At 37.1% G+C, this 20,505-nt stretch overlaps 1 pseudogene; it reads left to right on the top strand.

The window, feature by feature from the left end:
- Positions 1 to 17,016: 17,016 nt before the first annotated feature.
- Positions 17,017 to 17,682, top strand: LOC149233238 (calcium-binding protein PBP1 pseudogene; annotated as a pseudogene).
- Positions 17,683 to 20,505: the final 2,823 nt, after the last annotated feature.

The raw sequence follows: 20,505 nt of genomic DNA, 5'->3' as shown, positions 1-20,505 counted from the left end.
TAGACATTTTTGGGAACTGCAACCCCAATCAAAAAGGTCCATAAACCAAAGGCTCCTAAGTCCCTAAAGGTGTTTTTCCAACCCCTAAAAGAAAAAGGTCAACTGATTACAACATCTCCCAGAAGTTCTCCATGAAAAACTACTCAGAACTGGTCAAAACTGAACCATTTCACCTGCTCCAGGGTCAAAGTGTGTTGCATCCCACCTGCCTACACATAGTAGGTGCGATGCATGTTGAAAATCCCTTCTATGGGGTGCGATGGGCGAGAGTGGACAAATGGTAGGGTCAATCCGCAAGGTGGAGGAGCATGGAATCTTCCAGAAACTTCTCCTGTGACACTTGCCTCTATGCATTCGCCCAGGGATGAGTAAGAGATCATCAATCTCCAAGTGGAATCAAGAACTATCAGAGAGAGGACACTAATCAAATCTCAAAATTTGACTCACCTCCCTTGCAAACATCTATATATGGATCCCTCATCCCAGAGATCCGGAGGCTGGAATTTTGTATCTTGTAAAGAAGTGTTGTTGGTTTCTTGGTGCAACATCATAGTGTTGGGTGATCTAAGCTTTTCATGAGGTGAAGAAGGGCTTTCTTGCTGAGAGGACGATGCTGGGTCAAAACAATTGGTTGTAATCCTCTTTGCTCTTTCTTGATTATCAATAAAGCTATTCAAGTTTTCCTCCACATTATTGTATGATTGATGTTATATGCATTTGTGTGGTAAATATATATCTGGTCCTATATTGTTTATGATAATAGATCTATGTTCTTGGATAGTGTTATGTTGCTTTGATTCTACAGGTGCTCTTTGAAGCTGGGTAGACGAAGAAGCAAGTGGCGAAGACCTATCAGAAGGGAGAGGAATTGAGCAAGGAACGAAGCACAAGACAAAGGTTGGTCTCCTTATTCCTCTCTTATCTATTTCTCATAAAGGAAAACGAAAGTAGTTTTTAGTTTGCTTGTTTCTAAGGTAGCTACCAGCCTTAGTGGGATTAGCAGCTCTGCATAGACACTAGTTTTCCCGATGACATAATGGATAGGATCAGATCCTTAGACCGGTACTTTGACTACGGAGAGGTTGAGGAGAAGAAGATGGTGAAGTTTGCAGTTACCAAATTGAAGGGTCATGCAGCTATCTGGTGCGACGAGTTACAGACATCAAGAATGAGGAAAGGGAAGTCCAAGATCAAGCTATGGGACAAAATGATAAGTAAATTGAAAGCCAAGTTTTTGCCTAAATACTATCATTCAAATATTTTTAAGCAATTGCAAACTTTAAGGCAAAAAGGAATGTTTGTTAAAGAATATACAGAAGAGTTTTATAGATTGAGTATTAGAGCAGGGCATGTAGAGGATGATGTGGAAAAGGTAGCTAGATATATCAATGGCTTAAGGTATGACATACAAGATGAAATTAGCTTGTTAAGTCTGAAAACTATTGAGGATGCCTATCAAGCAAGTTTGAAGGCAGAAGAAAAGATATTGAGGAAACAGAGTCAAAGGAATAGAGGAAAAAGTTTAGTAAGAGGTAGAGGAACTACCATACCAAGGGGACAACAACATCAGCACGAAGCAGGAAGCTCAAGTAGCAGAATACCACAGAGGGGAGGATCTACCAGAGGAATATTTGTGCCTAGAGGAAGAGGGCGAGGAAGAGATGTTCAGTGTTATACATGTGGAGAATGGGGACATGTGTCATGGGACTGTCCTCATAATAAACCAGCAAGTCAGAGGAATGTGAATGTGGCTAAGGCAAAGCCAGAACCACCTTGACTTATGGAAAAGGAAGAACCCCCTGAAGAAGGTGAATTACTATTATTGAGAAAGACTTTTCTTAGGGTAGAGCTCGAGATTGGAGAACCAGCACAGAGGAAGAATTTGTTTAAAACTACCTGTAAATCAAAAGGTAAGTGCTGCAAAGTAATAATTGACAGTGGAAGCATTGACAATCTTGTTTCTATAGAGATGGTGGACAAGCTCGGACTAGTAAAGACCATGCACCCTACTCCTTACAAGGTATCATGGTTACAGAAGGGACATCAGATTATTGTGACTGAACAATGCAAGGTGGAGATACAAATTGGTACGTATAAAGATGTGATATTATGTGATGTAATGCCCATGGATGTATGCCATGTATTGCTGGGAAGACCGTGGAAATTTGATCGAAAAGTTATTCATGATGGAAGGAGAAACACTTATACTTTGGAGAAAGATGGAACTAAACACACATTGCTGCCATTGAAGGACGGTGCTAACAAAGGAACACCTGGAAGTAGTATTATGTTGATAAGTGGAAAGGAGTTGCTACAGGAAGTAGTGAAGAATGAGGAGTTGCATTTTGCTATTATGGAAAGGCCAAAGGTAATTTTGACTTCCAAAAACTTGGATGATTTGCTTGAAGAAGTTAAAATGTTGTTAGATGATTTTGCTAATATTATTGTGGATGAGTTGCCAAATGCATTGCCACTGATCATGAGTATTAGTCATCATATTGACCTAATACCAGGAGCAAGTTTTCCAACTAAAGTAGCATATAGATTAACTCCTCAAGAGAATGCAGAAGTTGGAAGACAAGTGCAGGAGCTGATGAATAAGGGGCTAATCAGAGAAAGTCTTAGTCCATGTGTTGTACCAACAGTACTCAGTCCAAAGAAAGGAGGAGAATGGTGCATGTGTACAGATTCTAGAGCCATCAACAAGATCACAATGAGGTACAGATTTCCTTTTCCACACATGGATGATTTAATGGAATGTTTGAGTGGATCAAAATACTTTACTAAAATAGATTTGAAGAGTGGATATCATCAAATAAAAATCCGAGAAGGAGATGAGTGGAAGACTGCATTTAAAACAAATAGTGGGTTGTATGAGTGGTTAGTGATGCCTTTTGGACTCACTAATGCACCTAGCACATTCATGAGATTAATGAATGAAGTATGGAAGGAATATGTAGGAAAGTTTTTTATTGTTTATCTTTATGATATTCTAGTTTTTAGTAAAAGTAAAGAAGAACATTTAGAGCATCTTAAGTTGGTTCTAAGAACTCTGCAGAAAGAGAAACCAGTAATAAATATGAAGAAATGTAGTTTCATGAAGGAAGAACTGGTTTACTTGGGATTTGTAGTTTCTAAAGAAGGCTTGAAGATGGATCCAGAGAAAGTCCAAGCAATTTGGAACTGGCCTACTCCCAGAAATATATTTGAGGTAAGAAGCTTCCATGGTCTTGCAATTTTTTACAGAAAGTTTATCAAAAGCTTTAGTCAGATTTGTGCACCTATTCTTGAAACAATTAAGGAGATCAATCAGCCATTCAAGTGGACAGAAGCAACAGACAGAAATTTTAATTTGCTGAAGAAGAAAATCATAGAGGAACCAATTTTGGCTTTACCTAATTTTGAGAAAGTCTTTCAAGTAGAAACATATGCTAGTGGAGTTGTAGTTGGAGCAGTTTTGAGTCAGGAGCAAAGATCGATAGCATACTTCAGTGAGAAATTGAATGATGCAAAGAAGAAATATTCTTCTTATGATAAAGAGTTTTATGCTATTGTGCAGACCTTAAAGAAATGGAGACATTATTTGCTGGCAAAGGAATTCATATTGTATTCAGACAATCATGCCTTACAGTTCATCAATAACCAGCCAAAGCTGAATCAAAAACGTGCCAAGTGGGTAGAATTTCTGTAAAGCTTTACTTTGTAATAAAGCACAAGAGTGGGAAGTCAAATAAAGTAGCAGATGCATTGAGCAAGGTAAGTTTTATCATGCAAGAATTCAAAGTGGGTGTTGTAGGATTTGAAGAAATGATTGAAATGTACAAGGATGATGCAGATTTCAAAGATATGTATACAACAGTTCAGAATCCAATGAGTCATAACAGAAGTTAGTGGTTGGACTATCTCATTCAAGGAGGCCTATTGTTTAAAAGCAACAAGTTGTGTATTCCCAAATGTTCCATGAGGGAAAACATAATAAAGGAGAAACATAGTGGAGGATTATCTGGTCACTTTGGACAAGATAAAACCTTTGCTCAGGTGAATGATTTTTATTATTGGCCAAAAATGCAGACTGATGTTAAGAAGTTTGTTGAGAAGTGCAGGATATGTCAACATGCAAAAGGAAGGAGTCAGAATACAGGTTTGTATTAGCCATTGCCAATTCCAGACCGACCGTGGGATGCAGTTAGCATGGATTTTTTTTTGGGATTACCAAAAACCCAGAGAGGGAATGATTCTATTTATGTTGTATTAGATGGATTTTCCAAAATGGCACATTTCATTGCATGTAGGAAGACTAGTGATGCAACACACATAGCTAATTTATTCTTTTCAGAAATTGTAAGATTACATGGATTGCCTGTAAGTCTTGTGTTTGATAAAGATACAAAGTTTGTAGAGCATTTTTGGAGGACTCTTTGGAAGAAACTGGGAGCTAAACTCAGTTTTAGTTCAGCATACCATCCTCAAACAGCTGGACAGACCGAAGTAGTAAACAGGAGCTTGGGGAATATATTGAGAAGTTTAGTGTATCAAAATCCTAAGTAGTGGGATTTAGCACTAGCTCAATTTGAGTTTGCTTATAATGATACTCCAAACTGAAGTACTGGAATGAGTCCATTTCAGATTGTTTTTGGAATGAATCCATGAGGTGTGTATGAGCTCATAAATTTGGGAAAGTAGGAGACCAGAAGTGAAAAAGCTGAATAGTTTGCAGAACAAATGTGGATACTACAAGAAGATGTCAAAGGAAAATTACAGGAAAGCAGGAACAAATACAAATAGAGGGTAGATATGAAAAGAAAAGAGAAATAATTGCAAGTAGGAGATTTAGTGATGGTGTATTTGAGAAAAGAAATTTTTCCTGTTAAAAATTACAATAAACTAAGAATGAAAAAGATAGGACCATGTAGAATTAAAAGAAAGTTTTCATCTAATGCATATGAAATTGAGTTGCCATAAGGAATTGGAATATCCCGCATCTTTAATGTTGCAGATTTGTATCCATAAAAAGAGGCAGAGACAGAGCTACAGGAGGAAACTACAGGAGATGAAGTTCAAACTGTGAACTAGGAAGAACAAATGGCAAATACAGCTAAGAAAGAAGTGGAAGTTGTTTTGGACAAGAGAGTATCCAAAAGAATTAGAGGATAGACTTATTTCCAATATCTAGTCAAATGGAAAGGACAACCAGTGGAGGATGGTAGCTGGTTGACAACAGCAGAATTACAGAAGTATGGAGTAAGTCCTGAAAGTTTGAAGGACGATTCTTTTCTTCCCCAGGATTCTCATGCAGAAGCATCCAGACTTAGCCAACAATGTGAAATTTTGTTCACATGTTGTGGCTAAACAAGTGAATTTCATTGACATGATGGGTCAAAAATCGATTTTAGTGAGAGGGTTTGATCTCTCAAGAAATGAGTTGTATTTAATTATTGTAATAAGTTAGAAATTGTCTTATTTAGGCTCAAACATGAGTTGTTAGCATAGGTGTGAGATAGATCTAGGAATTAGAAGATTTGCTATTAGATTTATTAAAAATAGGGATTGATTTGTTAGATACAGTTAGAGTGGTATCCAACTTATAAAAAGGAGGAAAAATGTAATGAAACAGAGAGAGGATTGAGCAGTGGATTTAGTAGAGCGAGAGAAAGATCGTGTGTGGATTGTATTGGAGACAGAGGTCTTTATTTATGTAATCAGGCCGAAGGCCGAGACTCTGTAACTCTTTTATTATGAATAAATTGTTGTTGTGCGCATGATTATATTTACATCCCATGGAAATCCTTGAATGATTTGTGTCCTTTGTATTAAGATGATATTGATGCTTGCTTTGTGTTTTCACGTTTTACAATAGATAACATTGAGTTAAACGAACAATCGGGGAGTTTATTTTATCGTTTTGGTTTCGCAAGCGAAAAACCCAAAATACACTAAGGATCGATGCAAAACACATTCAGATTTAGAATCCGAACTTCAAAAATTATGGACGGAGGATTTTAAGGTTATCCGGTCCGTAGGCCCAAATCACATCGCTTAAGTGGAGAGGAACCGACTTGTTGAATCACCGAATTCTGTCATCGTGATATAACTAGATCCGAAGTGTTATAGAGAAGGGGTGATAGTCTATCGGGTCCACAAGCGCTATCGCATCGGCGCTTTGACGAGGAAGGAGTCTAGACGGCAAGCATCACGACTTGCGATTGGATGATTAGATCGCAATCGTTGGATCGCGATCAATCGTGACCATTGGATCACCATGCGGTTTTGCGACAGTAAATGTTATTTCGGGCGCGTTATAAGTTGTAAGTGGTTTTAGTGGTCTCGCACCTGATTCCATTGAAACATTGCCACGTAGCAAAGGCGAAGGGCATAAAACCGTATATCGGGCGGTTAAACCCCAATCTATTGTTCCACCCGAAATCTCTGACAACCGTTAGATCTCACCGATCCAAATCGACAGTTCCAAAGCATCAATGCATTCACTTTCGGTGTACGATAAGAGTGCTAATATAAAAAGGGTAAATCCCATTGTTTTGCTTTGCTTTTCAATGTATTTCGATTAAAAAGGGAAAGAGTTGGATATAGGTTAAAAGGGGATCCACAATGTGATTTTGGGGTTTTTGTGAGTCCCACTTTTGCACTGTGTCACAAGCCTTCCTCTCTGCACTCCAAGCTCCTATTTCCTTGCGCTGTTCCTAGTGGATGATTCTCACCTCACCAAGTGGAACACGGCTCTCACACACTGTCAGAACTGCGCAATCCTCAAGGAATTGATTCCTTCTGCATGCATGAGTTTTCTTTATAGGAAAACACATGCAAGTGATAGTACATTGTCCTTGAATTTAATCTCAACTTGGTCTTTCTGGGAATAGACATGCATGAGTTACTGATGAGGGAATCTTCAGTTAACTGGAGTACACTAGTTGAGTGCATGCATGCATCAATTGATTGATAACTCACCAATAGTTCCTCAAACAGTTTGGAACTAATTTAACTAGACTTAACTCAGTAGATTGAGTTAACTAATTACAACTCAAATATAACTCAATCTTATCTCCTTAATTTAAGGCTTATCTCCTTAATTTAAGGGATAACTCTTGCATGACTTCAGAAAGACTTCTAACTTAAATTTATCCAACTAATTAAGTCAAAATAGCTTAATTAATTATTTCCAATTAGTTGTTAAGACTAAATTCGATTTTAATTCACAATTTAATTCAAAGAAAAATTAAATTGGAATATTTTTGTTGCCACATTTCAACACTCCCTCTCAACAATAAAGGGATTATCTACCACCCTGATCCTGTCTCTATGGAACTCGAATTTACACTTTGATAATGCCTTTGTCAAAATTTTAGCATCTGGCTCCTTTGTCGAAATATACTGCAGCAACATGATCCTCCTCACTACATAGTCTCTGAGATGATGATACCGATGTCGATGTGCTTGGACCTATCATGAAATAATTGATTCTCAGAGAGTTTGATACAACTCTGATTATCACAATAGATCACAATTGGATCCATCCTCTGATCAAACAAACCAACTAGGATTTTCCGCATCCAGATAACCTCACATGCTGCCTGACTTGCAGCCATGTATTTTGCCTTTGCCGAGCTTAGTGCAACCGACCTCTGTTTCCTGTTGTACCAAGAAGCTATCGCTGAACTAAGGTTGAAAATCCCTCCTAATGTGCTCTTCTGATCTGATGGAATCCCTACCCAATCTGCATCAATGAAGCCCTGTAGCTTCACACCCTCTGTCTGTTTGTACCATAATCCATACTGATATGTGCCTCTGAGGTATCTTAATACATGCTTTTCCGCCTTCCCAAACATCTTGGTAGGCTGAACCATCGCTTGACTCAGCTGGTTCACCGCATAACACAAATTTGGTCGTGTGTTCACTAATTACATCAGTGAACCCACAAGCTGCCTGTACACAATAGCCTCCACTACTTCTCCTAAAGTAGCATCCTCCTTCCTCCAGTTACCTGCTAGAGGAGTCTGCATGGGCTTGCACTTCTCCATGTGGAATCTCTTGAGTATCTCGTTGGCATACTTGCCTTGAGACACAAACAACTCCCCATCCTTCTGCCACACTTCCATGCCAAGGAAGTAATGCATGAGACCCATGTCTTTCATCTTGAATTCTCTTGCAAGGTCCTCCTTGCAAGACACGATCAACTGACCATCACCAGTCAATATGAGATCATCAACACAAAGAACGATGATCAAAAACTTATCTTCCACCATGATGTTGTACAGGTTCACATTCGCTTCACTCTTTGTGAAGCCCAACCTGGTCAAGTAGTTGTCTATCTTGGTGTACCAAGCATGAGGTGCTTGCTTCAGCCCATACAATGCTCTCTTGAGTCGGCACATATGCGACTCACGATCAAAGGTCTCAAAACCTTCCAGCTATTCTATGTACACCTCTTCCTCAATCTCGCCATTAAGGAATGCAGTCTTCACATCCATCTGATGGATCTTCCAACCCATATATACTAATAGTGCCAACATAGATCTGATAGATGAGTACCTTGCGATAGGAGCAAAAGTCTCATCATAGTCAATGCCCTCAACCTGTGAAAAGCCACGGGAAACAAATCTTGCCTTATGCTTCTCCACACTACCATCAGTAGCTTTCTTTACCTTGTAAAGCCAACAGGAACTCACAACTGACTTGTTCTCTGGTCTCAGAACCATGTCCCAAACAATGTTACGAACTATGGAGTCATACTCCTCCACCATAGCATCAACCCAAATCAGCTGTTGCACTGCTTCCTCAAAGGAAGATGGCTCAGTCTCAACACATTCTCCAGCAAGGGCCATGTATCCAGTGTACCTCTCAGGTGACCTTCTCTGTCTGCACTGAGAAGATGGTGCTCCCATATTCTCTCTCACATCCTTCAACAATCTGTCAGCTTCTCTTGTGCGCTTCCATCCATCTCTGGAAGACTCTGCTTGAGTGGATGTCTCCACTCCTAGAACCTCTACATGCGGCTGCTCCGCATCAGTCTGAGGCTCCTCCTCTTTAGGAACCAACAGTTCCTCCACAGCCTGTAGTTGGAGCTCCCTCTTAAGGGAAACTCGCATGGCCTTCTGCTTATCAAACTTGAGATCTCTGCGAATCACTATCCTCCAACTGGTAGGCAAGTACACCCGATAGTTGTGAGGTGTATCAGTGTGCCCCACAAGTGTCCCCAAATCTGTTGTCAGCTCAAGCTTCTTCTGTGCATCCTTTGTCACATGGCAATATACGGATGAACCAAAGATCCTGAAGTGACCCACGTCTGGTCTCTTACCAGAGAAAGCTTCCTCTGGTGTCTTCATCCCAAGTATGTGATGCAGGCTTCTATTATGCAAATAGACTGCCATGTGGCATGCCCTAGCCCACAAGTGAAGTGGTAGGCCTTGGTCATGCAGCATTACCCATGCTACCCCTACAATATTTCTGTTCTTCCTCTCGGACACCCCATTCTGCTGTGGCTTATGAGGTGCCGTCAACTCTCGTTTAATGCCTTCCGCTGCACAGAAGTCCTTAAACTCTTGAGAGACATATTCTCCACTGTTGTCGCTTCTCAAGGCCTTGATATTCTTCCCTGACTCTTTCTCGACCAAAGCTTTGAACTCACAAAACCTTATGAAGGTTTGGTCCTTCTTCTGCATGAAATAAATCTAGCATTTACGAGAATAGTCATCAATGAAAATCACAAAATACCTTTGTTTCGTCGTGGATGTCGTCGAGAATGGTCCACACACATCAGTATGAACTTGCTCTAAGATAGCCTCTACTCGACTGTCTCAATCATGAAAGGAAGACTTGGTGTACTTTCCTAAGGTACAATCTTTGCATGTGTCAAATTGCTCATGTTTACCTTTGGGAAGTCATGTAGATATATGCTGCATTATCTTCAAAGCCCCATGATGCAAATGGCCCAACTGCATGTGCCACAACTTGCCAATGTCTTGGCTTTGCACCAATTCTGCTTTCGTACTCAATGATGCACAATAATCTACCTCTAGTTTATAAAGATTCTTCACTCGAATCCCTATCCTCTTGGTCTGACCCGTGGCTATGTGCCTTAGGAACACCTTTCCTTTACTGAAGACAACATCATAGCCTTTGTCCTCCAACATCGCGACCAATACCAAGTTCTTCTTCAGTCCAATTACATACATCACATTTGTCAAGGTCAGAGGAGCTCCATACTCCCTCTCAAAAGCAACCGTGCCCACTCCTGAAACATTATACCTTCCGTCGTCACCCATCTCTATGTGCATCTTGAGGTCTTCCTCCTCCAAGGCACTGAATAAACTTTTATCACTAGTCATGTGGAATGAGGCTCCACTGTCAAGATACCAAACACAACCCATCATCGATGACACCATGCATGCGATGAGGGTAAAGTCCATTTTGAATTGAGAGGCTAATGCCTCACCTTCTGATCCTTCAGAGGATCCCTTCTTGGACTTCTTCGATGGGCAATTAGTTGCATAATATCCCATCTCAATTGAAGTATGATATGAATTCAATTTGCTCTTGCAACCCTAAACTTCAAACTTTGATTTCTATTCTCAATATACTTTTCACAGCTTCAATAAGCTAGGCTCTGATACCATGTAGAAATTCTGCAAATTCTCTACAAATCTCGCTCATCTGAGACCATGTAGAAAATATGACTGTAGATTAACCCGATAATGCAATATAACCAAAGCAAAATACTATAACCTACTTCTAATATCAATTTGTGGAAGCTTAAAGATCGATTTGAACAATATAACCAGAAGAAGAAGAATCAATGCACAATACACATGAAAATACTTTGGGGAAAGCCTCAGCTAAAAAGCCCACTATCTGTATTATCATACAAGGTGGAAATACATAGGAATTATAGAAAGCCTTAGCTCTCACAGCTAGCAAGCTCTCAATATAACCCTATAACCCTCACAGATGATCACAGGCAATCCTGGCTTCTCTCAAGCCTTCCTCTTTCCCCTCTAAGCTCCTATTTCCTTGCATTGTTCCTAGTGGATGATTCTCACCTCACCAAGTGGAACACTGCGCTCACACACTGTTAGAACTGCGCAATCCTCAAGGAATTGATACCTTCTGCATGCATGAGTTTTCTTTATAGGAAAACACATGCAACTGATTGTACATTGTCCTTGACTTTAATCTCAACTTGGTCTTTCTCAGAATAGACATGCATGAGTTACTGATAAGGGAATTTTTAGTTAACTGGAGTACACTAGTTGAGTGCATGCATGCATCACCTGATTGATAACTCACCATTAGTTCCTCAAACAGTTTGGAACTAATTTAACTAGACTTAACTCAGTAAACTGAGTTAACTAATTACAACTCAAATATAACTCAATCTTATCTCCTTAATTTAAGGGATAACTCTTGCATGACTTCAGAAAGAGTTCTAACTTGAATTTCTCCAACTAATTAAGTCAAAATATATTAATTAATTATTTCCAAGTAGCTGTTACGACTAAATTCGATTTTAATTCACAATTTAATTCAAGGAAAAATTAAATTGGAATATTCTTGTTGCCACATTTCAACATTAAGTTTACCCTAACTAATCTAATGATTCCCCCCTTGATCTTAGCTTAGGTAGAGTCTCTATCTTTGTTGAAGTCCATATAACAAAGTTACCATCCATCGTAATCCATGGGTAATCAGTTACTATATTCTTTTGTGTTCTAGGACACTTTTTCTTATACACGGTTCATCAATCATCTCACATTCCACCCACAAGATAGAATATAAGTACACTTGCCACTCTCATACCTATTCAAGTGGTCCATTCCACAATTTGATGATACATAACTCTATGCACAACTACACTACAACATTTATGCTTGACTAACAAGTCTGACAAGAAATTAACCTCGAGTTAGCATAAAGTACACCTACCATGCTTGTCTATTCAAGTGATTCATTTCATAACTTGATCTTTCATGTTCTTTTTATGCATGAGAGGGATAACATCATGTGCTCCTACACTACAAAATGTATTGATCAAGATTGGTTCATTATATTATTTTTCATCCATCTTGATGTTTTCGGAGTGGAAAAAGTGGAGGAATCCTATCACGGGACCACTTTCACCGGTAGGATCCAATTTGGAAAAACATGGTTTGCAACCTTCCGAGAGCGTTTTGAGGCATCAAACAATGATTTTTTTGGGGGGGATGGGGGAGTAACACTTTGTCTCTTTAGTGTGCCATATTTCATTCTATTCTACACATGGAGACCTTTCAAATGATGTAAGAAGTGTGTCAATCATATTTTCTATGCGAAAATTATTCCACTCAAAAGTTGACCTTCCTATTTTCACCACCATAATTCGAGAAAATTCCACGTGAGCTCCCATTATTCATGGAAAAGGGGCTATCCATGTGATTATGATGTAAAATACTCTAAAATAGTTCAGATTGTAACTCTAGTTAAGATTTGAGGTATTCAAACCTAACCACTAGTAGGCTATTGGGTTGTGTTATAACTAGGCCACTAAGAGGCAAAGGGATTCCATTCTTTCGAATGCATTTCTTCCATAATTGAGCAAAAATAGTCAAGAGGGATAGGAGGTAGAGCACATAGAGATGATCTATGCATTGTAGTAGCCCATGGGCCATAGGCCATACTTCTTTGTATTCATAACCATATTTCCATACAGAGAAAGAGAGCAGAGCAACCTCACCTTCGAGTTGGGTTTTTCTCCCAAAAGGGTTTCTCAGAGAAAATATTTTGTCTAATGTGTGTGTGAGCTTTTATTTTTCCGTTCTTTGTTTTCTGCATAATTTTTATTTCCATAAATCTAATAAAATTGTAATAATATAGAATTTTAGATTTTTAATATAATATTATCATATCTGTTGTGACGAACTATCTAATGGAATATCCACGGGAGTTTAAAGATCATGGATGCTTGAATAATAAATGTCTTACAACAACCTTATGGAATACATCTAGCCTATAGCTAGGATTTACAACTTGGATCAAGCACTCTAGGGCATTCATGCACTACTAAGGCTTTCCATATTCCTCATCCATAGTCTCTCATCCAAGTATCTATGTGACATTTCTCTCACTATATCTCTAGCCCGTGTCAAACCATAATTTGGATGTACTCTTGAATCTCCACTTAGCAACCATCTATTGTGCTCGTCATGCTAGTTATTTCACCAAGTCTCACCACTATCACTTCATCTACATTCTCTCAACCATGTAGCTACGTGACCTTTCTCTTGCTATATGTCTAACCCATGTGATAGTTTGCACATACTTCTTAATCTCTACTAAACATTAATCTACTACACTTGCAATGCCCATCTAATCAAATCAATTGAGATGAGTGACTCACTCCTTGGACCAATTCAAATCACGTGCTTCAATAATTTTCATAGACACAACATATGTGTGCCCTTTAAGCCTCACTTCACCACTCATTCCCTACTCTCCTAGGCTTAATCTTCTAGGCACCCAATGGGACTCTCAGCATGCCCCACACTCTATTGGAAGCTCCTCATTAGCCTTGACAATGTTTTATGTACCAATGGATGCAAGTTATTGCCACTTTCAACAGAACACCTCGCCATATATTAAATGGCTACCTTGGAGATATTTTTCCATACACTTATGTGGCCTCTTTATTGTATTTTGAGGATCCTTCATGCAACCTAGATCTACTACATCCATATCTCTTGGCCCATGCACAACCACACAATTTCTTATGCATAAAGTGTTCTTCCCTTAGCTCTAGTACCATTATTATAAAAAAAGGATAAATAAAAACATAACACATAGACACCATAAAATAGGTTAAACCAACTCTTAATAATAGATATATTCTTATTTAATCCAAAAAAAATTACAATAAAATAGATAACATTATATAAAAATATCATACACAAAACCATAAATTACTAAAATCTTGAGCTTGTAACCCATCAGCCATAAACTCATTAATAACCCTATCATTAACTCTATGACCCAGTGAAGTTTATTCTTATTACCCTAACATATATATAAACCTAAAACTTCGAAATTTATCCTTATTACCCTAACATATATATAAACCTAAAACTTCGAAATTTTATTCTTAATGGATAAGCAATGACATATTTGCAAACTTAGAAATGAAAATTAAGTCCATCCGAAATTTAATATAACCATAATGCTTAGATTATGGAATGAATTATTCATACCTCCGACTTATGCACAACCAAAGAGACCTATTTCAAGTGTGGATACATTCGCTACAACATATCGTGTTTTTCTTTATGAAATTACATATGTTGATTAGAAAATGTCAATAATAAATGACCTATGCCAAGGTCAATAATGGAAATTTTAAGTTAACACCATGAAATAATCCAAATTATTTTTCACATTGTATTTGCATTTTTATATTATTATTATAATTTTGAATGAGTCTATTTATTATAAGAAGAGATGATTTACAATTGTTTTTTAAAATTAAACAAATTTATTAGTGAAAAAGATATATTTTCTAGTTTTTTTTAATGTCTTTTGTGTATATTGGAAAACTAGACCATTGACAAAAGAGGATGGATCTTCTCCAAAATAGTAATGAATAACATACATTTTTAAAAATGAAGCATACAATATCAAACTTAAACAAAACCAAGTCTTTTTAGCCTAAATGCTTATAGTAGAAACTAACCAAAGACTAACGTCTAGACACCAGAAAATATCAATAAAAACTAGAGCCATAACATTCATAGGTAAATACCAACTAAGAAACCAACTATATAAAATAACCGCTATCATTTAGAGAATTAAGTGGAGGTGGATAACTTATAGCCATTGGATCCATAGTATTGTTAGGATGAGTTTGTCCTTTTCCATGCAAAATGATTCTCTCTCTCCTCACTAAGCACTTGTCCATCTCTCTAAACCATAGGTTGAGCTCAGCCATCATCAATAAAACCTCATATTTTGAGTCATTCCTCTCTATGATGGATTTACCCAAGGGAAAATTAAGCTATCAATAGAGGTTGATTGTGTGTAGATATTGATTTTGTCAACCTCTCATGTGACTAGTGACAAGCACCCATTGAGACATAGTCACAATCACCTTAGAGGCATGATGCCAATCATGGCCTTTGATGATCTTCTCCCCTGCTTCTCTTATCTCTCACTAAATTTGGTGTGGTGTCTACATGTAGTAAAGCCTTGTGGAGGATTGTTCTTGCTCCCCCATGCAAGCCCCTTCCACTTACACCATTGCAAGACCTATCTTGTTTCCTTGGCATCATGTCTAACATTGAATTCGCTTATGATTGTAGCTATCCCCCAGAATAACCAACCAATCCAAAAATAGGAGAGAAAAAGCCTAGAGACATGTTGACCAAGTACTACAGACTTTGACCAGCCACTTTACAGCTCCCTAGTATGGAATAAAGAATAACTTGCCTCTAGATTTGAGCCCTTCAATTATAGCCTATGAGGATGTAAACCAAAAATGAAGCTAATAGAGGTTGTAATTTAGTTGTGATTATAGCTACCCAACAGAGTAAACGACCACCTGAAATGCAAGAGATACCCAGGGCCATACTGACCAAGCATTGAAGACCACCAATACTTATATGTAGGAAGTGATTGAATACTATAAATAGCCAATGGCTTGAGCCACGTTTGAGCTCCCCCAACATGTATAGGAAAAAAGTCACCTTCTAGCTCAAGCCCTTTAGTTATAGGATGAGAAGACGTAAACAAGAAATGAAACCAATATAGAGTGTAAGGACCTAGGTGAGAAGGACCTGGCCCTTCACCCAATAAAACACCAAGCAAAGAGTGACTACACCAAGCCACTCGCTAACTACCAAAGAAGCACATTTCCCAAGGTACAACGAAGAAAAGTGAGAGGAGAAAATAACTTGTCAAAGTTGGGTACAAACTAACATAACCAAATTGAATTGTACCAAGTAGCATCATTATCTAGCATAGAGGGATATCGAGAAGTTTCTTGAATCCAAAATCCAATCGAACAAAACTCATAAGACATGCGAGAAAGGATCAACCTATATGGTAATTCTTTTCATAATGTATGTGCAGTACATAAGTTGGCTCCACGTCGCAACTTATAAAAGAAAGTGGTAGCCATATCTCCTTTAGTTAGTACTTAAAATGATAATAAATATATTGCCCTCACCTCCTTCTACACCCATGCTCATCTTATATAAATGAGATGTTTTACCCTTCAATATATAAAAGATGGAGTGATATAAAAAATTAAATTAATATAAATTTATCTTAATTAATTCTTAATGTATAAAAATTTAAAAAAAATTGAATCTTTAAGATTCAAATCATTAAAAACACATCTCTAAAGAATTCAATCTTTCTCGGCAAATCTCAACAAATCTAAAATTAATATAAACATTTTAAACCTAAATTAAAAAGATCATATATTCAAATGGAAATGGAATCACAACCACAACTACTCCCACTAGGGGAGAGGTAAACATGGGCCCACATCGACATAGTTTTCGATTCTTTTAATGCCCGGTCAATTTTAATTACATAATGGTATGTTAGCGTGTGGATTTCAAATAGAATAAAGCAAATGGAAGTTCCATTTTGATGAAATATAAGAAGTTCATTATATTTAAATTGTATTTTTTAAGTAAATTAGGGAATTAATCAGCCATAGGTATTTTTAATTAAAAGTCGTTAAATCTATTTAAATCTATAAATTCTAAACCAGTTACCAACTTGACAGCACCCAAAACATCCATAGGGAACCACCTACGCTTCAAATAAGCCATAACGGGTGACATGTGGTTGACGATGACCCTAGGAATTAGAAAGACGTGGCAACATTATATAGGGCACGAGACTGAGTAGGGCCTTCGGGAATGCGTCTCGGCGGCTGTCATTCCATTCCGGGAAGCTTCCGTGCCTTCTCCCCTGCACCTTCTGGGAATGTCACTTCAATTTCTTCCTCCCATCTTTCGCTGCCATCGCTGTTTATATACCAACACCTTCATCCCTTTCACTTAAAACATGCGCATATTTTTTCTTCATCGAAGGTATTGAAATTTGCCATGGCTGAGAAAACAGGGTTGCATGCCCAAATGCCAAAGGGAATGACGGAGCAGTTTCAGTTTGAGGACTATCTGCCCATGATGGCGGAGAAATTGGGGGAGGAGGGGTTCATGGAGGAGCTCTGCAATGGCTTCCGTCTTCTGGCAGATCCAGAGAAAGGTCTCATTACCTTCAATAGTCTCAAGAGGAACGCCGCGCTCCTGGGAATGGGAATGGATTATATAAAGGACGAGGAGCTTCAGGCGATGATCGAAGAAGGTGACTTGGACGGCGACGGAGCCCTCGACGAAAGGGAATTCTGTATTGTAATGGTCAGATTGAGCCCCTCGTTCCTGGTGGAGGAGGCCCGCAAGGCGGCCATGGATGATGCCACCCATGATTTGCAGAAGTCTGTACAAGAGAAAACCAACGGTTTGGAAAAATGATGGCTTAGCTCTCATGCACATATAGATTATGTATATATACCATGAGACTTCCCTTTATGGAAATAAAAAGCTACTGACTCTTCTTATTTTGAAATACGTTAATTCTTATATATGGTTAAAATGAAGAGTTGTAGTCACTGGGCCTCGCAGATGATTGATATGAACCAGACGATTGAGCTTTTATTGCAGAAGGTCTTAGATTCCAATCTTATTTTTGGAATTATTTTGTATTTCTTAATGATCTAATTGGTTATAATTGAATAGGATGTTAACACATAAAATAATTAATATTTTTCTCATTTTTACCCGAAATTCAAGATTATATGATATATGAAACCTAAGATCTTATGATCTAGGTGGATATTGGTGGTCCCCAGCTTATTTTACTTGGATCCCACTATTGTTCTGTCAGTTTTTTTTAATTGTAGCACAATTTGTTATTTTTGGCAGTTTTTCAGGTTTTGAACTTCTGGAGCCGTTTTCCGGCCCTAAACGACGTTTTTTTGGCAATATTCTTTTAGACGATTTCAATAAAATCGCGTTTTCAATTGTATTTCTCGAAGAGATCTTTCCAACAAGGTATCATGCGCTTCAAACGGAGATAATATGACCAAGTTACGGTCCTGGGAAGTTGGCTGCCCAACTAACCCGAACGAGGCCCATAAACTCTTGGTGTTACATCTCCTTGGGTTAGGGTTTTGGTTGTTTAAGGTTTTCTTTTATTGTTCAATAATAAAAATGCACTTCGTCCTCCACATCTCTTCTCAGAGATAAGCTACCATCGCTCAAGCTAGTCTCATTTCCATTCTGTTTGTAAGCACATTTTATTATTTGATATTAATGAAAGGAAGTGTTATTTCCACTACATCTCTGTATTTATGGTTATATCTGTAATTTGTTGTATTCCTGTTTAAATTCGGATCATCATAATTCATGATAAATTTTAATAAATTATAATTATTCGGCGATTAATATTAATATTAAGTTATTATGTAATTTATGTGAAAGGATCTTAGTTTTAGTGGTTTGGTGAATGATTTGTTTTTTGAATTATGTGGGTTTAAGTTTTTCAAAATATATTATCATTGCCCCTTTGTGGGTTTGGTGAATAATTTGTTTCCTAAATTATGTGGGTTTAAGTTTTTCAAAATATATTATCATTGAACCTTCGTGACATAGTTGTATCTTGTGTAACAATAAGATGGGATAGAAATCATTGATTTTCAAGAAATCCTCATTCCAATTAAAACAAATAACCATTTAATAATTGATATTGTATTTCATATCCCAATATCTTCGAAAATTGTTTTTTAATAGATTTATATATGCTTTTGTTTCTTTAATAGATTTATATATTATTTTCATAACGAAGTACACACATCAATTTTATGAATTAACACTTAGAAAAAACATAAATTTAAGTTTATGATTTTTTTTTTCATTGCCATATTTTTCGTTATTTTTTATTTAAATAATAAATTTATTTCTGCATTTATCTTTTTTTATATAAATTTTGTGATATTGTATTTTCTATACTAATATTTTTTGAAAATTGTATTTGTGTTTCATTTTTCTAATACTAAAATAAGAGTCATGTAGTGGCAATGTTACTGCTTTTTTGTATAGATGTATTTTTTTTGCATGTAGTTTTAGTTTGTGACATATAAAATTCAATGAGCAGTGACATACTAGAACTAAAGAATCTTGAAATTGAGTCATGTATTATCCATTTTTTATGGTTATATTGTGTGTTTAACAAAACTCGATTAGCAATGAACAAAAAAAAGGTTATGATAAATTTGTATGCATTTTGTATGCATTGTACATACCATAGGAGGTAGGGTAATCTCTACACACATATTCACTGTTGGTGCACATTAAATTTGCAGGCATCTATGGGTTGCATAGATGAGCTAAATTCGAAGTCGCAATATCAAGTCTAAATTTTTGACATAGACTTGAAATTTTGACGATCTTCATTTATCAAAATGTGTTCAATAGCAACAAAGCCATTGTTAATTTCCTCTATGTGTTGAGCACCAGGAAAGCCAAGAAATTGTTATAAATTCAATTTTTAGAGCAACAATATGTTAATCTTGTTGGAAAAAGACCTTGATTCCAGTGTAATTTCACAACAAAATTCTATTTGATAAAAAATCCCGCTTATTAAAGTTTCATTATCGTCCCAATTTTACCCAAAACATTGCCTAAAGGTCAACCTAAAACCTCAATTTCAATTAGAATTCCAAATCAATGAAAACTCATATTGTTGTTTCGCTTGATTCATGTTGTTCAGGTAAATGTTACGACAAAATATATTGATATGCATCATCCTTAATGTTGCAACAAAATATATTGAGGATTAAATGTATTATATTCTGAAAGGATTAACACAATAGTGACATGAATGCCTAAGATTCACACTCCTAAGATTACAAAACTTTCTTAAATTAACAATTTCTAGAGCTTTCACATAGGATGCCTTCAGTGTCTATCCACCATACCCTTAGGTTGCCATCTAAGATCCCACTGTATAATGTAAATTGTTGGAAATCACTCTCAAACCCTTCTTCTTCATAATCATCATCTAAACTAGTACTACAATTGTTATTGTCTTGATATGAAGAAAATGACAAGAAATTTGAGGAAATTGGTGAGAATGAGGAAGAATATGCCATCTGTGCAGGAGTAACAATTGTCGTGCATTTCATTAGGATGACATGACCTTCCAAAACTGTTATACACATGATATTGGAAACAAAACTCAAACGTATATTAATGAATGTCTCAATGAATGATGTATAATGTGTACATATAAATACATACAAGAAATCATTGAATCAGTTTTTGGGTCTTCTTGGACTCTAATAACAACTCGCAATAACACAAACCTAATTCCGAGGATTAGTTGTCTAATATTCCTCCCTTAATTCGAAGGGATGTATCAAAGTCCAAGAATGAGAGCTAAAAATGCAAAAATGCATCT

Source organism: Pinus tabuliformis, chromosome J (assembly GCF_031772625.1).
Source record: "Pinus tabuliformis cultivar Carrire ecotype Pingquan chromosome J, CPIR1, whole genome shotgun sequence".
NCBI classification, from domain to species: Eukaryota; Viridiplantae; Streptophyta; class Pinopsida; order Pinales; family Pinaceae; genus Pinus; species Pinus tabuliformis.
The sequence above is the reverse complement of the archived record's forward strand: the minus strand, read 5'-3'. Positions and strand labels throughout refer to the sequence as shown.